Source organism: Carassius gibelio, chromosome B22 (assembly GCF_023724105.1).
Source record: "Carassius gibelio isolate Cgi1373 ecotype wild population from Czech Republic chromosome B22, carGib1.2-hapl.c, whole genome shotgun sequence".
Classification (NCBI taxonomy): domain Eukaryota; kingdom Metazoa; phylum Chordata; class Actinopteri; order Cypriniformes; family Cyprinidae; genus Carassius; species Carassius gibelio.
This window is the reverse complement of record NC_068417.1, coordinates 39,267,106-39,286,408: the sequence shown is the minus strand read 5'-3', so window position 1 is coordinate 39,286,408 and position 19,303 is coordinate 39,267,106. Positions and strand designations below refer to the sequence as shown.

The following is a 19,303-nucleotide window of genomic DNA, read 5'->3' as shown; positions in this document are numbered from 1 at the left end:
AAAAAAACAAACACAAAAAAAAAGTCAATGCCCGATCTCTGAATCTTAGCAGGTTTAGGTCTGGTTAGTACTTTAATGAGAGACTGCCTAGGAATACCAGGTGCTTTAAGCTTTTGGGTTTTCTTTCCTACTTATATAGTGTACTGGTGATTAGATTGGTCGGTCTTTAAATAGCCCTCTCTTTGCAGCAGTCTTGGCTTACGGCCATACCAACCTGGCTATGCCCCATCTCGTCTGATCTCGGAAGCTAAGCAGGTTTGGGCCTGGTTAGTACTTGGATGGGAGACCGCATGGGAATACCAGGTGCTGTAAACTTTTTGGACATTTTTCACTTAGTATATAATAATTTTGTCAAATAATAGAGTCAATGCCCGATCTCTGAATCTTAGCAGGTTTGGGCCTGGTTAGTACATGGATGGGAGACTGCCTGGGAATACCAGGTGCTTTAATCTTTTGGGTTTTCTTTCCTACCTATATAATGTACTGGTGATTAGATTGGTCGGTCTTTAAATAGCCCTCTCTTTGCAGCAGTCTTGGCTTACGGTCATACCAACCTGGCTATGCCCCATCTCGTCTGATCTCGGAAGCTAAGCAGGTTTGGGCCTGGTTAGTACTTGGATGGGAGACCGCATGGGAATACCAGGTGCTGTAAACTTTTTGGACATTTTTCACTTAGTATATAATAATTTTGTCAAATAATAGAGTCAATGCCGATCTCTGAATCTTAGCAGGTTTGGGCCTGGTTAGTACATGGATGGGAGACTGCCTGGGAATACCAGGTGCTTTAATCTTTTCGGTTTTCTTTCCTACCTATATAATGTACTGGTGATTAGATTGGTCGGTCTTTAAATAGCCCTCTCTTTGCAGCAGTCTTGGCTTACGGTCATACCAACCTGGCTATGCCCCATCTCGTCTGATCTTGGAAGCTAAGCAGGTTTGGGCCTGGTTGGTACTTGGATGGGAGACCGCCTCGGAATACCAGGTGCTGTAAGCTTTTTGGACATTTTTCACTTAGTATATAATAATTTTGCCAAAAAATAGAGTCAAAGCCCTGATCTCTGAATCTTAGCAGGTTTAGGTCTGGTTAGTACTTGGATTGGAGACCTCCTGGGAATACAAGGTGCTGTAAGCTTTTTGGACATTTTTCACTTAGTATATAATAATTTAGCCAAAAAATATAGTCAATGCCCGACCTCTGAATATTAGCAGGTTCGGGCATGGTTTACTTCATGGATGGGAGACTGCCTGGGAATACCAGGTGCTTTAATCTTTTGGAAAATTTCACTAATTATATAATAATCTTTCATTAAAAAAAAAAAAAAAAGAGTCAATGCCCGATCTCTGAATCTTAGCAGGTTTAGGTCTGGTTAGTACTTTGATGAGAGACTGCCTAGGAATACCAGGTGCTTTAAGCTTTTGGGTTTTCTTTCCTACCTATATAATGTACTGGTGATTAGATTGGTCGGTCTTTAAATAGCCCTCTCTTTGCAGCAGTCTTGGCTTACGGTCATACCAACCTGGCTATGCCCCATCTCGTCTGATCTCGGAAGCTAAGCAGGTTTGGGCCTTGTTGGTACTTGGATGGGAGACCGCCTCGGAATAACAGGTGCTGTAAGCTTTTTGGACATTTTTCACTTAGTATATAATCATTTTGCCAAAAAATATAGTCAATGCCGACCTCTGAATATTAGCAGTTTCGGGCATGGTTTACTTCATGGATGGGAGACTGCCTGGGAATACCAGGTGCTTTAATCTTTTGGAAAATTTCACGAATTATATAATAATCTTTCATTAAAAAAAACAAACACAAAAAAAAAGTCAATGCCCGATCTCTGAATCTTAGCAGGTTTAGGTCTGGTTAGTACTTTGATGAGAGACTGCCTAGGAATACCAGGTGCTTTAAGCTTTTGGGTTTTCTTTCCTACTTATATAATGTACTGGTGATTAGATTGGTCGGTCTTTAAATAGCCCTCTCTTTGCAGCAGTCTTGGCTTATGGTCATACCAACCTGGCTATGCCCCATCTCGTCTGATCTTGGAAGCTAAGCAGGTTTGGGCCTGGTTGGTACTTGGATGGGAGACCGCCTCGGAATACCAGGTGCTGTAAGCTTTTTGGATATTTCACTTAGTATATAAAAATTTTGCCAAAAAATAGAGTCAATGCCCTGATCTCTGAATCTTAGCAGGTTTAGGTCTGGTTAGTACTTGGATTGGAGACCGCCTGGGAATACCAGGTGCTGTAAGCTTTTTGGACATTTTTCACTTAGTATATAATAATTTTGCCAAAAAATATAGTCAATGCCCGACCTCTGAATATTAGCAGGTTCGGGCATGGTTTACTTCATGGATGGGAGACTGCCTGGGAATACCAGGTGCTTTAATCTTTTGGAAAATTTCACGAATTATATAATAATCTTTCATTAAAAAAAACAAACACAAAAAAAAGTCAATGCCCGATCTCTGAATCTTAGCAGGTTTAGGTCTGGTTAGTACTTTGATGAGAGACTGCCTAGGAATACCAGGTGCTTTAAGCTTTTGGGTTTTCTTTCCTACTTATATAATGTACTGGTGATTAGATTGGTCGGTCTTTAAATAGCCCTCTCTTTGCAGCAGTCTTGGCTTATGGTCATACCAACCTGGCTATGCCCCATCTCGTCTGATCTCGGAAGCTAAGCAGGTTTGGGCCTGGTTGGTACTTGGATGGGAGACCGCCTCGGAATACCAGGTGCTGTAAGCTTTTTGGATATTTCACTTAGTATATAATAATTTTGCCAAAAAATAGAGTCAATGCCCTGATCTCTGAATCTTAGCAGGTTTAGGTCTGGTTAGTACTTGGATTGGAGACCGCCTGGGAATACCAGGTGCTGTAAGCTTTTTGGACATTTTTCACTTAGTATAGAATAATTTTGCCAAAAAATATAGTCAATGCCCGACCTCTGAATATTAGCAGGTTCGGGCATGGTTTACTTCATGGATGGGAGACTGCCTGGGAATACCAGGTGCTTTAATCTTTTGGAAAATTTCACGAATTATATAATAATCTTTCATTAAAAAAAACAAACACAAAAAAAAAGTCAATGCCCGATCTCTGAATCTTAGCAGGTTTAGGTCTGGTTAGTACTTTAATGAGAGACTGCCTAGGAATACCAGGTGCTTTAAGCTTTTGGGTTTTCTTTCCTACTTATATAGTGTACTGGTGATTAGATTGGTCGGTCTTTAAATAGCCCTCTCTTTGCAGCAGTCTTGGCTTACGGCCATACCAACCTGGCTATGCCCCATCTCGTCTGATCTCGGAAGCTAAGCAGGTTTGGGCCTGGTTAGTACTTGGATGGGAGACCGCATGGGAATACCAGGTGCTGTAAACTTTTTGGACATTTTTCACTTAGTATATAATAATTTTGTCAAATAATAGAGTCAATGCCCGATCTCTGAATCTTAGCAGGTTCGGGCATGGTTTACTTCATGGATGGGAGACTGCCTGGGAATACCAGGTGCTTTAATCTTTTGGAAAATTTCACTAATTATATAATAATCTTTCATTAAAAAAAAAAAAAAAAAGAGTCAATGCCCGATCTCTGAATCTTAGCAGGTTTAGGTCTGGTTAGTACTTTGATGAGAGACTGCCTAGGAATACCAGGTGCTTTAAGCTTTTGGGTTTTCTTTCCTACCTATATAATGTACTGGTGATTAGATTGGTCGGTCTTTAAATAGCCCTCTCTTTGCAGCAGTCTTGGCTTACGGTCATACCAACCTGGCTATGCCCCATCTCGTCTGATCTCGGAAGCTAAGCAGGTTTGGGCCTTGTTGGTACTTGGATGGGAGACCGCCTCGGAATAACAGGTGCTGTAAGCTTATTGGACATTTTTCACTTAGTATATAATCATTTTGCCAAAAAATATAGTCAATGCCCGACCTCTGAATATTAGCAGTTTCGGGCATGGTTTACTTCATGGATGGGAGACTGCCTGGGAATACCAGGTGCTTTAATCTTTTGGAAAATTTCACGAATTATATAATAATCTTTCATTAAAAAAAACAAACACAAAAAAAAAGTCAATGCCCGATCTCTGAATCTTAGCAGGTTTAGGTCTGGTTAGTACTTTGATGAGAGACTGCCTAGGAATACCAGGTGCTTTAAGCTTTTGGGTTTTCTTTCCTACTTATATAATGTACTGGTGATTAGATTGGTCGGTCTTTAAATAGCCCTCTCTTTGCAGCAGTCTTGGCTTACGGTCATACCAACCTGGCTATGCCCCATCTCGTCTGATCTCGGAAGCTAAGCAGGTTTGGGCCTGGTTGGTACTTGGATGGGAGACCGCCTCGGAATACCAGGTGCTGTAATCTTTTTGGATATTTCACTTAGTATATAATAATTTTGCCAAAAAAAAGAGTCAATGCCCTGATCTCTGAATCTTAGCAGGTTTAGGTCTGGTTAGTACTTGGATTGGAGACTGCCTGGGAATACCAGGTGCTGTAAGCTTTTTGGACATTTTTCACTTAGTATAGAATAATTTTGCCAAAAAATATAGTCAATGCCCGACCTCTGAATATTAGCAGGTTCGGGCATGGTTTACTTCATGGATGGGAGACTGCCTGGGAATACCAGGTGCTTTAATCTTTTGGAAAATTTCACGAATTATATAATAATCTTTCATTAAAAAAAACAAACACAAAAAAAAAAGTCAATGCCCGATCTCTGAATCTTAGCAGGTTTAGGTCTGGTTAGTACTTTAATGAGAGACTGCCTAGGAATACCAGGTGCTTTAAGCTTTTGGGTTTTCTTTCCTACTTATATAGTGTACTGGTGATTAGATTGGTCGGTCTTTAAATAGCCCTCTCTTTGCAGCAGTCTTGGCTTACGGCCATACCAACCTGGCTATGCCCCATCTCGTCTGATCTCGGAAGCTAAGCAGGTTTGGGCCTGGTTAGTACTTGGATGGGAGACCGCATGGGAATACCAGGTGCTGTAAACTTTTTGGACATTTTTCACTTAGTATATAATAATTTTGTCAAATAATAGAGTCAATGCCCGATCTCTGAATCTTAGCAGGTTTGGGCCTGGTTAGTACATGGATGGGAGACTGCCTGGGAATACCAGGTGCTTTAATCTTTTGGGTTTTCTTTCCTACCTATATAATGTACTGGTGATTAGATTGGTCGGTCTTTAAATAGCCCTCTCTTTGCAGCAGTCTTGGCTTACGGTCATACCAACCTGGCTATGCCCCATCTCGTCTGATCTTGGAAGCTAAGCAGGTTTGGGCCTGGTTGGTACTTGGATGGGAGACCGCATGGGAATACCAGGTGCTGTAAACTTTTTGGACATTTTTCACTTAGTATATAATAATTTTGTCAAATAATAGAGTCAATGCCCGATCTCTGAATCTTAGCAGGTTTGGGCCTGGTTAGTACATGGATGGGAGACTGCCTGGGATTACCAGGTGCTTTAATCTTTTGGGTTTTCTTTCCTACCTATATAATGTACTGGTGATTAGATTGGTCGGTCTTTAAATAGCCCTCTCTTTGCAGCAGTCTTGGCTTACGGTCATACCAACCTGGCTATGCCCCATCTCGTCTGATCTTGGAAGCTAAGCAGGTTTGGGCCTGGTTGGTACTTGGATGGGAGACCGCCTCGGAATACCAGGTGCTGTAAGCTTTTTGGACATTTTTCACTTAGTATATAATAATTTTGCCAAAAAATAGAGTCAAAGCCCTGATCTCTGAATCTTAGCAGGTTTAGGTCTGGTTAGTACTTGGATTGGAGACCGCCTGGGAATACCAGGTGCTGTAAGCTTTTTGGACATTTTTCACTTAGTATATAATAATTTAGCCAAAAAATATAGTCAATGCCCGACCTCTGAATATTAGCAGGTTCGGGCATGGTTTACTTCATGGATGGGAGACTGCCTGGGAATACCAGGTGCTTTAATCTTTTGGAAAATTTCACTAATTATATAATAATCTTTCATTAAAAAAAAAAAAAAAAAGAGTCAATGCCCGATCTCTGAATCTTAGCAGGTTTAGGTCTGGTTAGTACTTTGATGAGAGACTGCCTAGGAATACCAGGTGCTTTAAGCTTTTGGGTTTTCTTTCCTACCTATATAATGTACTGGTGATTAGATTGGTCGGTCTTTAAATAGCCCTCTCTTTGCAGCAGTCTTGGCTTACGGTCATACCAACCTGGCTATGCCCCATCTCGTCTGATCTCGGAAGCTAAGCAGGTTTGGGCCTTGTTGGTACTTGGATGGGAGACCGCCTCGGAATAACAGGTGCTGTAAGCTTTTTGGACATTTTTCACTTAGTATTTAATCATTTTGCCAAAAAATATAGTCAATGCCCGACCTCTGAATATTAGCAGTTTCGGGCATGGTTTACTTCATGGATGGGAGACTGCCTGGGAATACCAGGTGCTTTAATCTTTTGGAAAATTTCACGAATTATATAATAATCTTTCATAAAAAAAAAAAAAAAAAAAGTCAATGCCCGATCTCTGAATCTTAGCAGGTTTAGGTCTGGTTAGTACTTTGATGAGAGACTGCCTAGGAATACCAGGTGCTTTAAGCTTTTGGGTTTTCTTTCCTACTTATATAATGTACTGGTGATTAGATTGGTCGGTCTTTAAATAGCCCTCTCTTTGCAGCAGTCTTGGCTTACGGTCATACCAACCTGGCTATGCCCCATCTCGTCTGATCTTGGAAGCTAAGCAGGTTTGGGCCTGGTTGGTACTTGGATGGGAGACCGCCTCGGAATACCAGGTGCTGTAAGCTTTTTGGACATTTTTCACTTAGTATATAATAATTTTGCCAAAAAATAGAGTCAAAGCCCTGATCTCTGAATCTTAGCAGGTTTAGGTCTGGTTAGTACTTGGATTGGAGACCGCCTGGGAATACCAGGTGCTGTAAGCTTTTTGGACATTTTTCACTTAGTATATAATAATTTTGCCAAAAAATATAGTCAATGCCCGACCTCTGAATATTAGCAGGTTCGGGCATGGTTTACTTCATGGATGGGAGACTGCCTGGGAATACCAGGTGCTTTAATCTTTTGGAAAATTTCACGAATTATATAATAATCTTTCATTAAAAAAAACAAACACAAAAAAAAAGTCAATGCCCGATCTCTGAATCTTAGCAGGTTTAGGTCTGGTTAGTACTTTGATGAGAGACTGCCTAGGAATACCAGGTGCTTTAAGCTTTTGGGTTTTCTTTCCTACTTATATAATGTACTGGTGATTAGATTGGTCGGTCTTTAAATAGCCCTCTCGTTGCAGCAGTCTTGGCTTACGGTCATACCAACCTGGCTATGCCCCATCTCGTCTGATCTCGGAAGCTAAGCAGGTTTGGGCCTGGTTGGTACTTGGATGGGAGACCGCCTCGGAATACCAGGTGCTGTAAGCTTTTTGGATATTTCACTTAGTATATAATAATTTTGCCAAAAAATAGAGTCAATGCCCTGATCTCTGAATCTTAGCAGGTTTAGGTCTGGTTAGTACTTGGATTGGAGACCGCCTGGGAATACCAGGTGCTGTAAGCTTTTTGGACATTTTTCACTTAGTATAGAATAATTTTGCCAAAAAATATAGTCAATGCCCGACCTCTGAATATTAGCAGGTTCGGGCATGGTTTACTTCATGGATGGGAGACTGCCTGGGAATACCAGGTGCTTTAATCTTTTGGAAAATTTCACGAATTATATAATAATCTTTCATTAAAAAAAACAAACACAAAAAAAAAAGTCAATGCCCGATCTCTGAATCTTAGCAGGTTTAGGTCTGGTTAGTACTTTAATGAGAGACTGCCTAGGAATACCAGGTGCTTTAAGCTTTTGGGTTTTCTTTCCTACTTATATAGTGTACTGGTGATTAGATTGGTCGGTCTTTAAATAGCCCTCTCTTTGCAGCAGTCTTGGCTTACGGCCATACCAACCTGAGGGCGCTAGAGAGCTAGTGTGAAACAGGAAGTGAGGTGGCTATAGAAGGGTGAAGAAGGTTCACCCAAAATTGTTTGGTGTGTTTTTGTTTTTTGGTTATTTGAGTCTTAATAATTGTTTTTTGTTTAAATTTTTGGGTTATTGTTATTACTTGTCCTCCCAACAGCATAGCTGTTTGGGAGGGATCATTTTATTTTTATTTATTTATTTATTTTTTTTATTTTTTTTATTTTATTTTTTTTTTTTTTTTGAAAAATGGACGGAACTACGGCAACAGACACGGACTTGGCACGAGGAACACGGCGGCAAATGGCAAACGGACTGGAAAAAACTCAACGAGAAAAGGATGGGCCTGAAAGGAGATATAAAAGAACCTACACCAAAGAAGCTACAGTAGTAGTGGATTTGACTGAAGTGCATGAAGGTAAAGCTGAAGACATAATACAAGCGCTGAAAGATAAGTTGGATGTGACAAAAATATTGGCTGTAAGACCCAAAATGATGAAGGAGTACGAAATTACGTTTGAAAAGGAAGAAGATATTGAAAATCTGAACGAAGGATTGATGATTAAAGGAAAACTATGTGAAATTAAAAAATTGAATAACAGAGAATTTGTTGTCTCGTTCATGCATTTGCCCGCTTACCTGGATGATGCAGAGATTCTACAGAAGCTGGAGGGATGGGGGGTTACTCCTGTCTCTCAGATAAGAAGAAGATTTTATACCGGCACCAACATAGAAGATGGAACGAGGTTCCTTAAGGTACAGTTCCCAAAAGAAGTGGCCTCCTTGCCCTACAGTACTCGAATTGAAATGGAGGATGGTCCTCAGTACTATAGAGTGATACATAGCAAGCAGGTGAAAACCTGCAGGTTGTGTATGAGCCCTGATCATGTGATGAAGGACTGTCCAGACTTTAAATGTTACAAATGCTCGGAAACAGGCCACTTCGCGAGGGACTGTAAGGTGGTGAGGTGTCCAGAATGCAATTGTGTACTGGACAAATGCGAGTGCTGGTATGGAGACCAGCACAATGAAGAAGAGAGGGGGAGTGGGCAGATGCATGAGACAGACAATGAAGAGGAGCAAAGGGAAGACACCGGATCAAGGCAAAGAGAGGACAATGTAAGCAAGGACAATGACAATGAGATTGAAAAGACTGAGTTAACACAGGACATTGTGGAAATGGAGGTGCAGATGGAGTTTAATGCAGTTGGACAAGCAGAAACAGAGGAGCCAGAAGAGACTGAATGGATAGGTGAGACAGAAAGAAAAGACAAAGACAGTGAAAACCTGGGCGGAGACAGCACTGCAGGAACATCCAATAAAAGAAGAAGAAAAGTTAAGGTAATACCCAATTTGGAGAAAGCTAAAAATAAAATGTGTAAACAAAGTAATGAGGTGAAACAAGACTGTGGAAGAAGTGCAAAAGAGGGGGAGGAAATAGGATAACAAAATTATGATGCTAAAGTTTGTACTTTTATCTTTTTTAATTGTGTTGAAAATTGTTACTTTTAATGCAAGAGGGTTAATGAATGGTGTGAAATTTGAAAAAGTCAAGGAACTGTGCAGGGATGAAGATGTGATTTTATTGCAAGAAACAAATTGGAAAGAGAGTGTAATGGAGGATTTTAAAAAAAGATGGGAAGGGGAATTATTTTTTAATAATGCGGGAGGAAAAATAGGAGGAGGAGTTGCGATGTTAATAAGAAAAGATAGAGGTATCAGGTCAAAGCAAATGTATAATGACACAAAAGGAAAATGCATGGCTGTAGAAATTAAGATGGATGAAGATGATTTTATTTTAGTAAACGTACATGCTCCAAATGAAGAAATAGAAAAGAAAAAATATTTTAATATAATAGCTGAGTTAATGGAAAAATGGAAAAGGGTAATAATTGCGGGGGATTTTAACACTGTTTTTAGTAAAATGGATATGGCTAACGGAATGGTTTTTAAATCGGATGGGGGAAGAAAGGAGTTAATGTCATTGATGGGAGAGTATAACATGATTGATGTGTGGAGAGAAAGAAATGGGAAAAAGAGGGAATTTACAAGAAGACAGCTGGTAGGGAATTTTATGTGTCAAACTAGGATAGACTACTTTTTATGTACTAGGAATTTGGAATGTTTTATTGATGGAGTGTTTTATAAAGAAACGACCTTAAGTGATCACAAAATGGTGCAAATGAGAATAGATTTTAAAAAGGAAATGAGGGGACCAGGGGTATGGATTTTAAACACTGAAGTTTTAAAGGAAGAAAGTTTTAAAAAAGAGATAGAAAATAAATTTGATGAGGGGAAAAAAGACTTGATGTACATAGAGGATAAAAGGCAATGGTGGGAAAACATGAAATATGACATAAAGAAATATGTAATGAATTACTGTAAATTGTTACAAAAGGTAAAAAGAACAAAGGAACAAGAAATAAGAAAGACGTTAAGAGAGGAGTTGAATAAAAATGAAGTTAACGTGCCAAGAGTAATTGAAGTGGAGGAAAAGTTGAGGAAAATAGAAGAAGGGAAATATAAAGGGGCGACGTTAAGAAGTAAAGCTAAGTATACAGTAGAAGGGGAGAAATGTAGTAGATTCTTTTTTAACCTTGAGAAAAGCAGGGCGAAGGCGGGAATAATTAAAGAACTTAGGAATAAGGAAGGACAAGCTGTTTTAAGCACGGAAGGGATTTTAAAGGAAATAAGCACATATTATGAAGAACTTTTTAGATCAGAGGAAGGGGATGAGGAAAAAAGGAACATTTTGTTACAACAGATAACACAAAAAGTCGGTGAGGGGGATAAGAAGGAATGTGATAGGGGAATAACAACTGAGGAAATTATACAAGCAATAAATCAGCTAAGTGTGAAGAAAAGCCCAGGAATAGATGGTATTGGAAGTGAGTTTTATAAGGTTTTTAAAGAAAAAGTAAGCCCGATTTTAAAAGAAGTCTATGAAGAGGTTTTTAAAAAAGAAAGGGTACACCCAAGAATGGGCTTAGGCTTAATGAAAATAATCTACAAGAGAAAAGGAGACAAGGCAGAACTGAGAAATTTTAGGCCCATTACAATGTTAAACACAGATTTTAAAATTTTAGCCAGGGTTTTAGCGAACAGATTAAAAAATATCATGCCAAACATAATAGAGACTAACCAGGCATATGGAGTAAAGGGGAGGGACATTGCAGATATCACGAGTAGCATAAGAGATATAATGGGGTACATAAAAGAAAAAGGAAAGGAGGCATATATAATAAGCATGGATTTCGAGAAGGCGTTTGACAGAGTGGAGCATGGGTTTTTATTGGCTGTTTTAAAACAATTTGGTTTTGGAGAGAATTTTATAAAATGGATCTCAGTTTTATACAGCGATATTTTAACAAAAGTCAAATGTAATGGTTTTTTAACGGAACCTTTTAAAGTTTTAAGGTCTATAAGACAAGGGTGTCCACTGTCAGCGAAGTTATATTCTTTGGTGGCTGAACCATTAGGGCTTTTAATAAACAGAGAGAAAAAAATAAAGGGAATAAAACTAGAAGAAAAAGAGGAACTGACTAAAATTTTCCAGTATGCTGATGATACCACAATTGTTGTTGAAAATATAGAAAGTGTTAAAGAAGTAATGGAAAAAATTAAGTGCTATTGTGAGGGATCAGGTGCAAAAATAAATGAGGAAAAAACAGTATATATGAAGTTCGGAAGGTCAGAGGTTTTAACGGGGGTTGTTAAATTCCTAGAGGTACAAGAAATGAGGATTTTAGGAGTAGGCTTAGCAAAGAATGAGAAGGAAACTGTTGATAATATGTGGGATGAGACATTGGGAGGGATGGATAGGAGACTGATTTTTTGGAGAAACAGGTTTTTAAGTTTGAAAGGAAAAATTTTAATTGTAAACATGTTAATGTTATCAAAAATGTGGAACAAATTACATGTGATGCCATTGCCAAACTGGGTTTTTAGGAGAATAAAAAAGAGTATTTTAGAATTTTTATGGGAAAAAAAGCCTCCAAGGATAGCGTACTATACGCTGATAGGAAAACCAGAAGAGGGAGGGATGGGTTTAGTGGATGTGGAAAAGAAGATGAAAAGCATGAGGGTTAAAGTGGTTAAGAAATATTTGGATGATAAGAAGAGAGATGAATGGAAGAAATTGATGGGGTTTTATCTAAATAAATGTGGGAATTTTAACCTTGGAGAAAACATTTTATGGATGAAGTTGAAAAGTTGGATGATGGAGGGGATACCACAGTTTTATAAAGAGGTTTTAAATGCTTGGAGGCTTTTTTTAACAGAGGTGGATTTTAATCCAGAGGGGAGGGAAGTGATTTTAAATCAGCCTCTGTTTTTAAATGACAAAATAAAGATACACGAGCGAGATATCTATTTTAAGAAGTGGCTACAAGTGGGGATTGTAAAAGTGAGAGATGTTTTATGGGAGATGAAAGAGGGATTTTTACCACTCCAAGTGATTAAAGATGCAATGGAGGAGGAGAAAGAGGATTTTAATGTCATGGTTTTAAAAAAACAGTATGAAGATGTCAAGAAAGCAATCCCAAGGCAATGGCTAGATCAGATTAAAAAGAAGGGAGAAGGAGAAAATAAAATGATGGTGTTTTTAAAATGTAAAGAAAAGAGGGTGGATTTTAATTTGTGTACTGTGAAAATGTTCTATGAGTTTTTTATAAATGGAGTTTTTAAAAAACCTGTTGCCAACCAGATTTGGTTAAGGCATTTTAATGAAATCGAAGAAAAAGACATTTGGAAGAATAGAACATGGAAATGGTTGGATGTAGATTTAGAATGTTTAGACTATTTTATCAGACAAAATGTGATCTATACAGAAATGAGATTGTGTATGATGCAGAAGGCAACAAATGCTCGATGTAAAGTCTGTAAAAAAGAAGATGAAGGTATTTTACATCTGTTCTTATTATGTGGAAAACTTAACCCATTTTTTAATGAACTGGAAAAAATTGTCAAAGAATTAAGAGAAAATGAAGAGGTTACTGACTGGAAAAGGTTTTTTATGCTGGGAATGACAGAGAACAAAGAAAATAAGAAACTTGTTAATTTGTTTTTAATCTTAGCAAAAAAAGCTATATGGAAAAGAAGAAATGTAGCCAGAAACAGAGATTGTATTTTAAATTTATGGGTGATTTTTAAACAAATGGTAGAAAGTTATGTAGAAATGTTGTACAATTATTTTAAATTGGAAAACCAGATGGAGGATTTTTATAAAATTTTTACAAATGATGTTATATGTATCTTTAAACAAAAGCATTTTTACATGCCAGGAGAAGATGATTAAGATGACATATTTTTATGTGATGTGAATTGTATTACTTAAGTTAAAAAACTTCAATGACGATGTCAGTTTGATTATGAGATGAATGAAATTGTATGACTAAGAAAATGTGTTTGTTTTGTATTAAAAAAAAAAAAAAAAAAAAAAAAAAAAAAAAAAAAGCTATGCCCCATCTCGTCTGATCTCGGAAGCTAAGCAGGTTTGGGCCTGGTTAGTACTTGGATGGGAGACCGCATGGGAATACCAGGTGCTGTAAACTTTTTGGACATTTTTCACTTAGTATATAATAATTTTGTCAAATAATAGAGTCAATGCCCGATCTCTGAATCTTAGCAGGTTTGGGCCTGGTTAGTACATGGATGGGAGACTGCCTGGGAATACCAGGCGCTTTAATCTTTTGGAAAATTTCACGAATTATATAATAATCTTCCATAAAAAAAAAAAAAAACTAAAAAAAAAACTAAAGAGTCAATGCCCGATCTCTGAATCTTAGCAGGTTTAAGTCTGGTTAGTACTTTGATGAGAGACTGCCTAGGAATACCAGGTGCTTTAAGCTTTTGGGTTTTCTTTCCTACCTATATAATGTACTGGTGATTAGATTGGTCGGTCTTTAAATAGCCCTCTCTTTGCAGCAGTCTTGGCTTACGGTCATACCAACCTGGCTATGCCCCATCTCGTCTGATCTTGGAAGCTAAGCAGGTTTGGGCCTGGTTGGTACTTGGATGGGAGACCGCCTCGGAATACCAGGTGCTGTAAGCTTTTTGGACATTTTTCACTTAGTATATAATAATTTTGCCAAAAAATAGAGTCAAAGCCCTGATCTCTGAATCTTAGCAGGTTTAGGTCTGGTTAGTACTTGGATTGGAGACCGCCTGGGAATACCAGGTGCTGTAAGCTTTTTGGACATTTTTCACTTAGTATATAATAATTTAGCCAAAAAATATAGTCAATGCCCGACCTCTGAATATTAGCAGGTTCGGGCATGGTTTACTTCATGGATGGGAGACTGCCTGGGAATACCAGGTGCTTTAATCTTTTGGAAAATTTCACTAATTATATAATAATCTTTCATTAAAAAAAAAAAAAAAAAAAAAGTCAATGCCCGATCTCTGAATCTTAGCAGGTTTAGGTCTGTTTAGTACTTTGATGAGAGACTGCCTAGGAATACCAGGTGCTTTAAGCTTTTGGGTTTTCTTTCCTACTTATATAATGTACTGGCGATTAGATTGGCTGGTCTTTAAATAGTCCTTTCTTTGCAGCAGTCTTCGCTTACGGCCATACCAACCTGCTATGCCCGATTTCGTCTGATCTCGGAAGCTAAGCAGGTTTGGCCTCGTTAGTACTTGGATGGGAGACCGCCTGGGAATACCAGGTGCTGTAAGCTTTTTGGACATTTTTCACTTAGTATATAATAATTTTGCCAAATAATAGAGTCAATGCCCGATCTCTGAATATTAGCAGGTTTGGGCCTGGTTAGTACATGGATGGGAGACTGCCTGGGAATACCAGGCGCTTTAATCTTTTGGAAAATTTCACGAATTATATAATAATCTTCCATAAAAAAAAAAAAAAAAACTAAAAAAAAAACTAAAGAGTCAATGCCCGATCTCTGAATCTTAGCAGGTTTAAGTCTGGTTAGTACTTTGATGAGAGACTGCCTAGGAATACCAGGTGCTTTAAGCTTTTGGGTTTTCTTTCCTACTTATATAATGTACTGGCGATTAGATTGGCTGGTCTTTAAATAGCCCTCTCTTTGCAGCAGTCTTCGCTTACGGCCATACCAACCTGGCTATGCCCCAACTCGTCTGATCTCGGAAGCTAAGCAGGTTTGGGCCTGGTTAGTACTTGGATGGGAGACCGCCTGGGAATACCAGGTGCTGTAAGCTTTTTGGACATTTTTCACTTAGTATATAATTATTTTGTCAAATAATAGAGTCAATGCCCGATCTCTGAATCTTAGCAGGTTTTGGCCTGGTTAGTACATGGATGGGAGACTGCCTGGGAATACCAGGTGCTGTAAGCTTTTTGGACATTTTTCACTTAGTATATAATAATTTTGCCAAAAAATATAGTCAATGCCCCACCTCTGAATATTAGCAGGTTCGGGCATGGTTTACTTCATGGATGGGAGACTGCCTGGGAATACCAGGTGCCTTAATCTTTTGGAAAATTTCACGAATTATATAATAATCTTTCATTATAAAAAAAAAAAAAAAAAAAAAAAAGTCAATGCCCGATCTCTGAATCTTAGCAGGTTTAGGTCTGGTTAGTACTTTGATGAGAGACTGCCTAGGAATACCAGGTGCTTTAAGCTTTTGGGTTTTCTTTCCTACTTATATAATGTACTGGCGATTAGATTGGCTGGTCTTTAAATAGTCCTTTCTTTGCAGCAGTCTTCGCTTACGGCCATACCAACCTGCTATGCCCGATTTCGTCTGATCTCGGAAGCTAAGCAGGTTTGGCCTCGTTAGTACTTGGATGGGAGACCGCCTGGGAATACCAGGTGCTGTAAGCTTTTTGGACATTTTTCACTTAGTATATAATAATTTTGCCAAATAATAGAGTCAATGCCCGATCTCTGAATATTAGCAGGTTTGGGCCTGGTTAGTACATGGATGGGAGACTGCCTGGGAATACCAGGCGCTTTAATCTTTTGGAAAATTTCACGAATTATATAATAATCTTCCATAAAAAAAAAAAAACTAAAAAAAAAACTAAAGAGTCAATGCCCGATCTCTGAATCTTAGCAGGTTTAAGTCTGGTTAGTACTTTGATGAGAGACTGCCTAGGAATACCAGGTGCTTTAAGCTTTTGGGTTTTCTTTCCTACTTATATAATGTACTGGCGATTAGATTGGCTGGTCTTTAAATAGCCCTCTCTTTGCAGCAGTCTTCGCTTACGGCCATACCAACCTGGCTATGCCCCAACTCGTCTGATCTCGGAAGCTAAGCAGGTTTGGGCCTGGTTAGTACTTGGATGGGAGACCGCCTGGGAATACCAGGTGCTGTAAGCTTTTTGGACATTTTTCACTTAGTATATAATTATTTTGTCAAATAATAGAGTCAATGCCCGATCTCTGAATCTTAGCAGGTTTTGGCCTGGTTAGTACATGGATGGGAGACTGCCTGGGAATACCAGGTGCTTTAATCTTTTGGAAAATTTCACGAATTATATAATAATCTTTCATTAAAAAAAAAAAAAAAAAGAGTCAATGCCCGATCTCTGAATCTTAGCAGGTTTAGGTCTGGTTAGTACTTTGATGAGAGACTGCCTAGGAATACCAGGTGCTTTAAGCTTTTGGGTTTTCTTTCCTACCTATATAATGTACTGGTGATTAGATTGGTCGGTCTTTAAATAGCCCTCTCTTTGCAGCAGTCTTGGCTTACGGTCATACCAACCTGGCTATGCCCCATCTCGTCTGATCTCGGAAGCTAAGCAGGTTTGGGCCTTGTTGGTACTTGGATGGGAGACCGCCTCGGAATAACAGGTGCTGTAAGCTTTTTGGACATTTTTCACTTAGTATATAATCATTTTGCCAAAAAATATAGTCAATGCCCGACCTCTGAATATTAGCAGTTTCGGGCATGGTTTACTTCATGGATGGGAGACTGCCTGGGAATACCAGGTGCTTTAATCTTTCGAAAAATTTCACGAATTATATAATAATCTTTCATAAAAAAAAAAAAAAAAAAGTCAATGCCCGATCTCTGAATCTTAGCAGGTTTAGGTATGGTTAGTACTTTGATGAGAGACTGCCTAGGAATACCAGGTGCTTTAAGCTTTTGGGTTTTCTTTCCTACCTATATAATGTACTGGTGATTAGATTGGTCGGTCTTTAAATAGCCCTCTCTTTGCAGCAGTCTTGGCTTACGGTCATACCAACCTGGCTATGCCCCATCTCGTCTGATCTCGGAAGCTAAGCAGGTTTGGGCCTTGTTGGTACTGGGATGGGAGACCGCCTCGGAATAACAGGTGCTGTAAGCTTTTTGGACATTTTTCACTTAGTATATAATCATTTTGCCAAAAAATAGAGTCAAAGCCCTGATCTCTGAATCTTAGCAGGTTTAGGTCTGGTTAGTACTTGGATTGGAGACCGCCTGGGAATACCAGGTGCTGTAAGCTTTTTGGACATTTTTCACTTAGTATATAATAATTTTGCCAAAAAATATAGTCAATGCCCGACCTCTGAATATTAGCAGGTTCGGGCATGGTTTACTTCATGGATGGGAGACTGCCTGGGAATACCAGGTGCTTTAATCTTTTGGAAAATTTCACAAATTATATAATAATCTTTCATTAAAAAAAAAAAAAAAAAAAAAGTCAATGCCCGATCTCTGAATCTTAGCAGGTTTAGGTCTGGTTAGTACTTTGATGAGAGACTGCCTAGGAATACCAGGTGGTTTAAGATTTTGGGTTTTCTTTCCTACTTATATAATGTACTGGTGATTAGATTGGTCGGTCTTTAAATAGCCCTCTCTTTGCAGCAGTCTTTGCTTACGTTCATACCAACCTGGCTATGCCCCATCTCGTCTGATCTCGGAAGCTGAGCAGGTTTGGGCCTGGTTGGTACTTGGATGGTAGACCGCCTCGGAATAACAGGTGCTGTAAGCTTTTTGGAAATTTTTCACTTAGTATATAATAATTTGGCCAAAAAATAGAGTCAATGCCCGATCTCTTAATCTTAGCAGGTTTAGGTATGGTTAGTATTTTGATGAGAGACTGCCTAGGAATACCAGGTGCTTTAAGCTTTCGGGTTTTCTTTCCTACTTATATAATGTACTTGTGATTAGATTGGTCGGTCTTTAAATAGCCCTCTCTTTGCAGCAGTCTTGGCTTACGGTCATACCAACCTGGCTATGCCCCATCTCGTCTGATCTCGGAAGCTAAGCAGGTTTGGGCCTGGTTAGTACTTGGATGGGAGACCGCCTGGGAATACCAGGTGCTGTAAGCTTTTTGGACATTTTTCACTTAGTATATAATTATTTTGTCAAATAATAGAGTCAATGCCCGATCTCTGAATCTTAGCAGGTTTTGGCCTGGTTAGTACATGGATGGGAGACTGCCTGGGAATACCAGGTGCTTTAATCTTTTGGAAAATTTCACGAATTATATAATAATCTTTCATTAAAAAAAAAAAAAAAAAGAGTCAATGCCCGATCTCTGAATCTTAGCAGGTTTAGGTCTGGTTAGTACTTTGATGAGAGACTGCCTAGGAATACCAGGTGCTTTAAGCTTTTGGGTTTTCTTTCCTACCTATATAATGTACTGGTGATTAGATTGGTCGGTCTTTAAATAGCCCTCTCTTTGCAGCAGTCTTGGCTTACGGTCATACCAACCTGGCTATGCCCCATCTCGTCTGATCTCGGAAGCTAAGCAGGTTTGGGCCTTGTTGGTACTTGGATGGGAGACCGCCTCGGAATAACAGGTGCTGTAAGCTTTTTGGACATTTTTCACTTAGTATATAATCATTTTGCCAAAAAATATAGTCAATGCCCGACCTCTGAATATTAGCAGTTTCGGGCATGGTTTACTTCATGGATGGGAGACTGCCTGGGAATACCAGGTGCTTTAATCTTTCGGAAAATTTCACGAATTATATAATAATCTTTCATAAAAAAAAAAAAAAAAAAGTCAATGCCCGATCTCTGAATCTTAGCAGGTTTAGGTATGGTTAGTACTTTGATGAGAGACTGCCTAGGAATACCAGGTGCTTTAAGCTTTTGGGTTTTCTTTCCTACCTATATAATGTACTGGTGATTAGATTGGTCGGTCTTTAAATAGCCCTCTCTTTGCAGCAGTCTTGGCTTACGGTCATACCAACCTGGCTATGCCCCATCTCGTCTGATCTCGGAAGCTAAGCAGGTTTGGGCCTTGTTGGTACTGGGATGGGAGACCGCCTCGGAATAACAGGTGCTGTAAGCTTTTTGGACATTTTTCACTTAGTATATAATCATTTTGCCAAAAAATAGAGTCAAAGCCCTGATCTCTGAATCTTAGCAGGTTTAGGTCTGGTTAGTACTTGGATTGGAGACCGCCTGGGAATACCAGGTGCTGTAAGCTTTTTGGACATTTTTCACTT

At 38.9% G+C, this 19,303-nt stretch overlaps 16 non-coding genes and 10 pseudogenes across 16 annotated transcripts; all 26 read left to right on the top strand.

The window, feature by feature from the left end:
* The first annotated feature begins 196 nt into the window (after window positions 1–196).
* LOC128004887 (5S ribosomal RNA) lies at window positions 197–315 on the top strand. The gene has a single exon (XR_008177561.1). It is a non-coding gene; the product is annotated as a 5S ribosomal RNA (ribosomal RNA).
* Window positions 316–536: 221 nt separating this feature from the next.
* Window positions 537–655, top strand: LOC128005269 (5S ribosomal RNA). Its single transcript, XR_008177926.1, has one exon. It is a non-coding gene; the product is annotated as a 5S ribosomal RNA (ribosomal RNA).
* A 220-nt stretch (window positions 656–875) lies between these two features.
* LOC128005906 (5S ribosomal RNA) lies at window positions 876–994 on the top strand. Its single transcript, XR_008178547.1, has one exon. It is a non-coding gene; the product is annotated as a 5S ribosomal RNA (ribosomal RNA).
* A 505-nt stretch (window positions 995–1,499) lies between these two features.
* LOC128007005 (uncharacterized) lies at window positions 1,500–1,618 on the top strand (annotated as a pseudogene).
* A 372-nt stretch (window positions 1,619–1,990) lies between these two features.
* On the top strand, window positions 1,991–2,109 carry LOC128006384 (5S ribosomal RNA). The gene has a single exon (XR_008179003.1). It is a non-coding gene; the product is annotated as a 5S ribosomal RNA (ribosomal RNA).
* Window positions 2,110–2,617: 508 nt separating this feature from the next.
* LOC128006388 (5S ribosomal RNA) lies at window positions 2,618–2,736 on the top strand. Its single transcript, XR_008179007.1, has one exon. It is a non-coding gene; the product is annotated as a 5S ribosomal RNA (ribosomal RNA).
* A 509-nt stretch (window positions 2,737–3,245) lies between these two features.
* Window positions 3,246–3,364, top strand: LOC128004886 (5S ribosomal RNA). The gene has a single exon (XR_008177560.1). It is a non-coding gene; the product is annotated as a 5S ribosomal RNA (ribosomal RNA).
* A 368-nt stretch (window positions 3,365–3,732) lies between these two features.
* Window positions 3,733–3,851, top strand: LOC128007004 (uncharacterized; annotated as a pseudogene).
* A 373-nt stretch (window positions 3,852–4,224) lies between these two features.
* On the top strand, window positions 4,225–4,343 carry LOC128006480 (5S ribosomal RNA). Its single transcript, XR_008179096.1, has one exon. It is a non-coding gene; the product is annotated as a 5S ribosomal RNA (ribosomal RNA).
* A 510-nt stretch (window positions 4,344–4,853) lies between these two features.
* LOC128004885 (5S ribosomal RNA) lies at window positions 4,854–4,972 on the top strand. The gene has a single exon (XR_008177559.1). It is a non-coding gene; the product is annotated as a 5S ribosomal RNA (ribosomal RNA).
* A 221-nt stretch (window positions 4,973–5,193) lies between these two features.
* Window positions 5,194–5,312, top strand: LOC128006251 (5S ribosomal RNA). The gene has a single exon (XR_008178880.1). It is a non-coding gene; the product is annotated as a 5S ribosomal RNA (ribosomal RNA).
* Window positions 5,313–5,533: 221 nt separating this feature from the next.
* On the top strand, window positions 5,534–5,652 carry LOC128005905 (5S ribosomal RNA). Its single transcript, XR_008178546.1, has one exon. It is a non-coding gene; the product is annotated as a 5S ribosomal RNA (ribosomal RNA).
* A 506-nt stretch (window positions 5,653–6,158) lies between these two features.
* LOC128007002 (uncharacterized) lies at window positions 6,159–6,277 on the top strand (annotated as a pseudogene).
* Window positions 6,278–6,644: 367 nt separating this feature from the next.
* On the top strand, window positions 6,645–6,763 carry LOC128005903 (5S ribosomal RNA). Its single transcript, XR_008178544.1, has one exon. It is a non-coding gene; the product is annotated as a 5S ribosomal RNA (ribosomal RNA).
* Window positions 6,764–7,274: 511 nt separating this feature from the next.
* On the top strand, window positions 7,275–7,393 carry LOC128006004 (5S ribosomal RNA). Its single transcript, XR_008178638.1, has one exon. It is a non-coding gene; the product is annotated as a 5S ribosomal RNA (ribosomal RNA).
* A 6,471-nt stretch (window positions 7,394–13,864) lies between these two features.
* LOC128005902 (5S ribosomal RNA) lies at window positions 13,865–13,983 on the top strand. The gene has a single exon (XR_008178543.1). It is a non-coding gene; the product is annotated as a 5S ribosomal RNA (ribosomal RNA).
* Window positions 13,984–14,491: 508 nt separating this feature from the next.
* Window positions 14,492–14,608, top strand: LOC128006769 (uncharacterized; annotated as a pseudogene).
* Window positions 14,609–14,991: 383 nt separating this feature from the next.
* Window positions 14,992–15,110, top strand: LOC128004589 (5S ribosomal RNA). The gene has a single exon (XR_008177276.1). It is a non-coding gene; the product is annotated as a 5S ribosomal RNA (ribosomal RNA).
* A 512-nt stretch (window positions 15,111–15,622) lies between these two features.
* On the top strand, window positions 15,623–15,739 carry LOC128006768 (uncharacterized; annotated as a pseudogene).
* Window positions 15,740–16,118: 379 nt separating this feature from the next.
* LOC128004588 (5S ribosomal RNA) lies at window positions 16,119–16,237 on the top strand. The gene has a single exon (XR_008177275.1). It is a non-coding gene; the product is annotated as a 5S ribosomal RNA (ribosomal RNA).
* A 367-nt stretch (window positions 16,238–16,604) lies between these two features.
* On the top strand, window positions 16,605–16,723 carry LOC128007001 (uncharacterized; annotated as a pseudogene).
* Window positions 16,724–17,089: 366 nt separating this feature from the next.
* On the top strand, window positions 17,090–17,208 carry LOC128006944 (uncharacterized; annotated as a pseudogene).
* Window positions 17,209–17,716: 508 nt separating this feature from the next.
* LOC128007309 (uncharacterized) lies at window positions 17,717–17,835 on the top strand (annotated as a pseudogene).
* A 221-nt stretch (window positions 17,836–18,056) lies between these two features.
* On the top strand, window positions 18,057–18,175 carry LOC128003444 (5S ribosomal RNA). Its single transcript, XR_008176168.1, has one exon. It is a non-coding gene; the product is annotated as a 5S ribosomal RNA (ribosomal RNA).
* Window positions 18,176–18,542: 367 nt separating this feature from the next.
* Window positions 18,543–18,661, top strand: LOC128007000 (uncharacterized; annotated as a pseudogene).
* Window positions 18,662–19,027: 366 nt separating this feature from the next.
* LOC128006943 (uncharacterized) lies at window positions 19,028–19,146 on the top strand (annotated as a pseudogene).
* The last annotated feature ends 157 nt before the right edge of the window (window positions 19,147–19,303 follow it).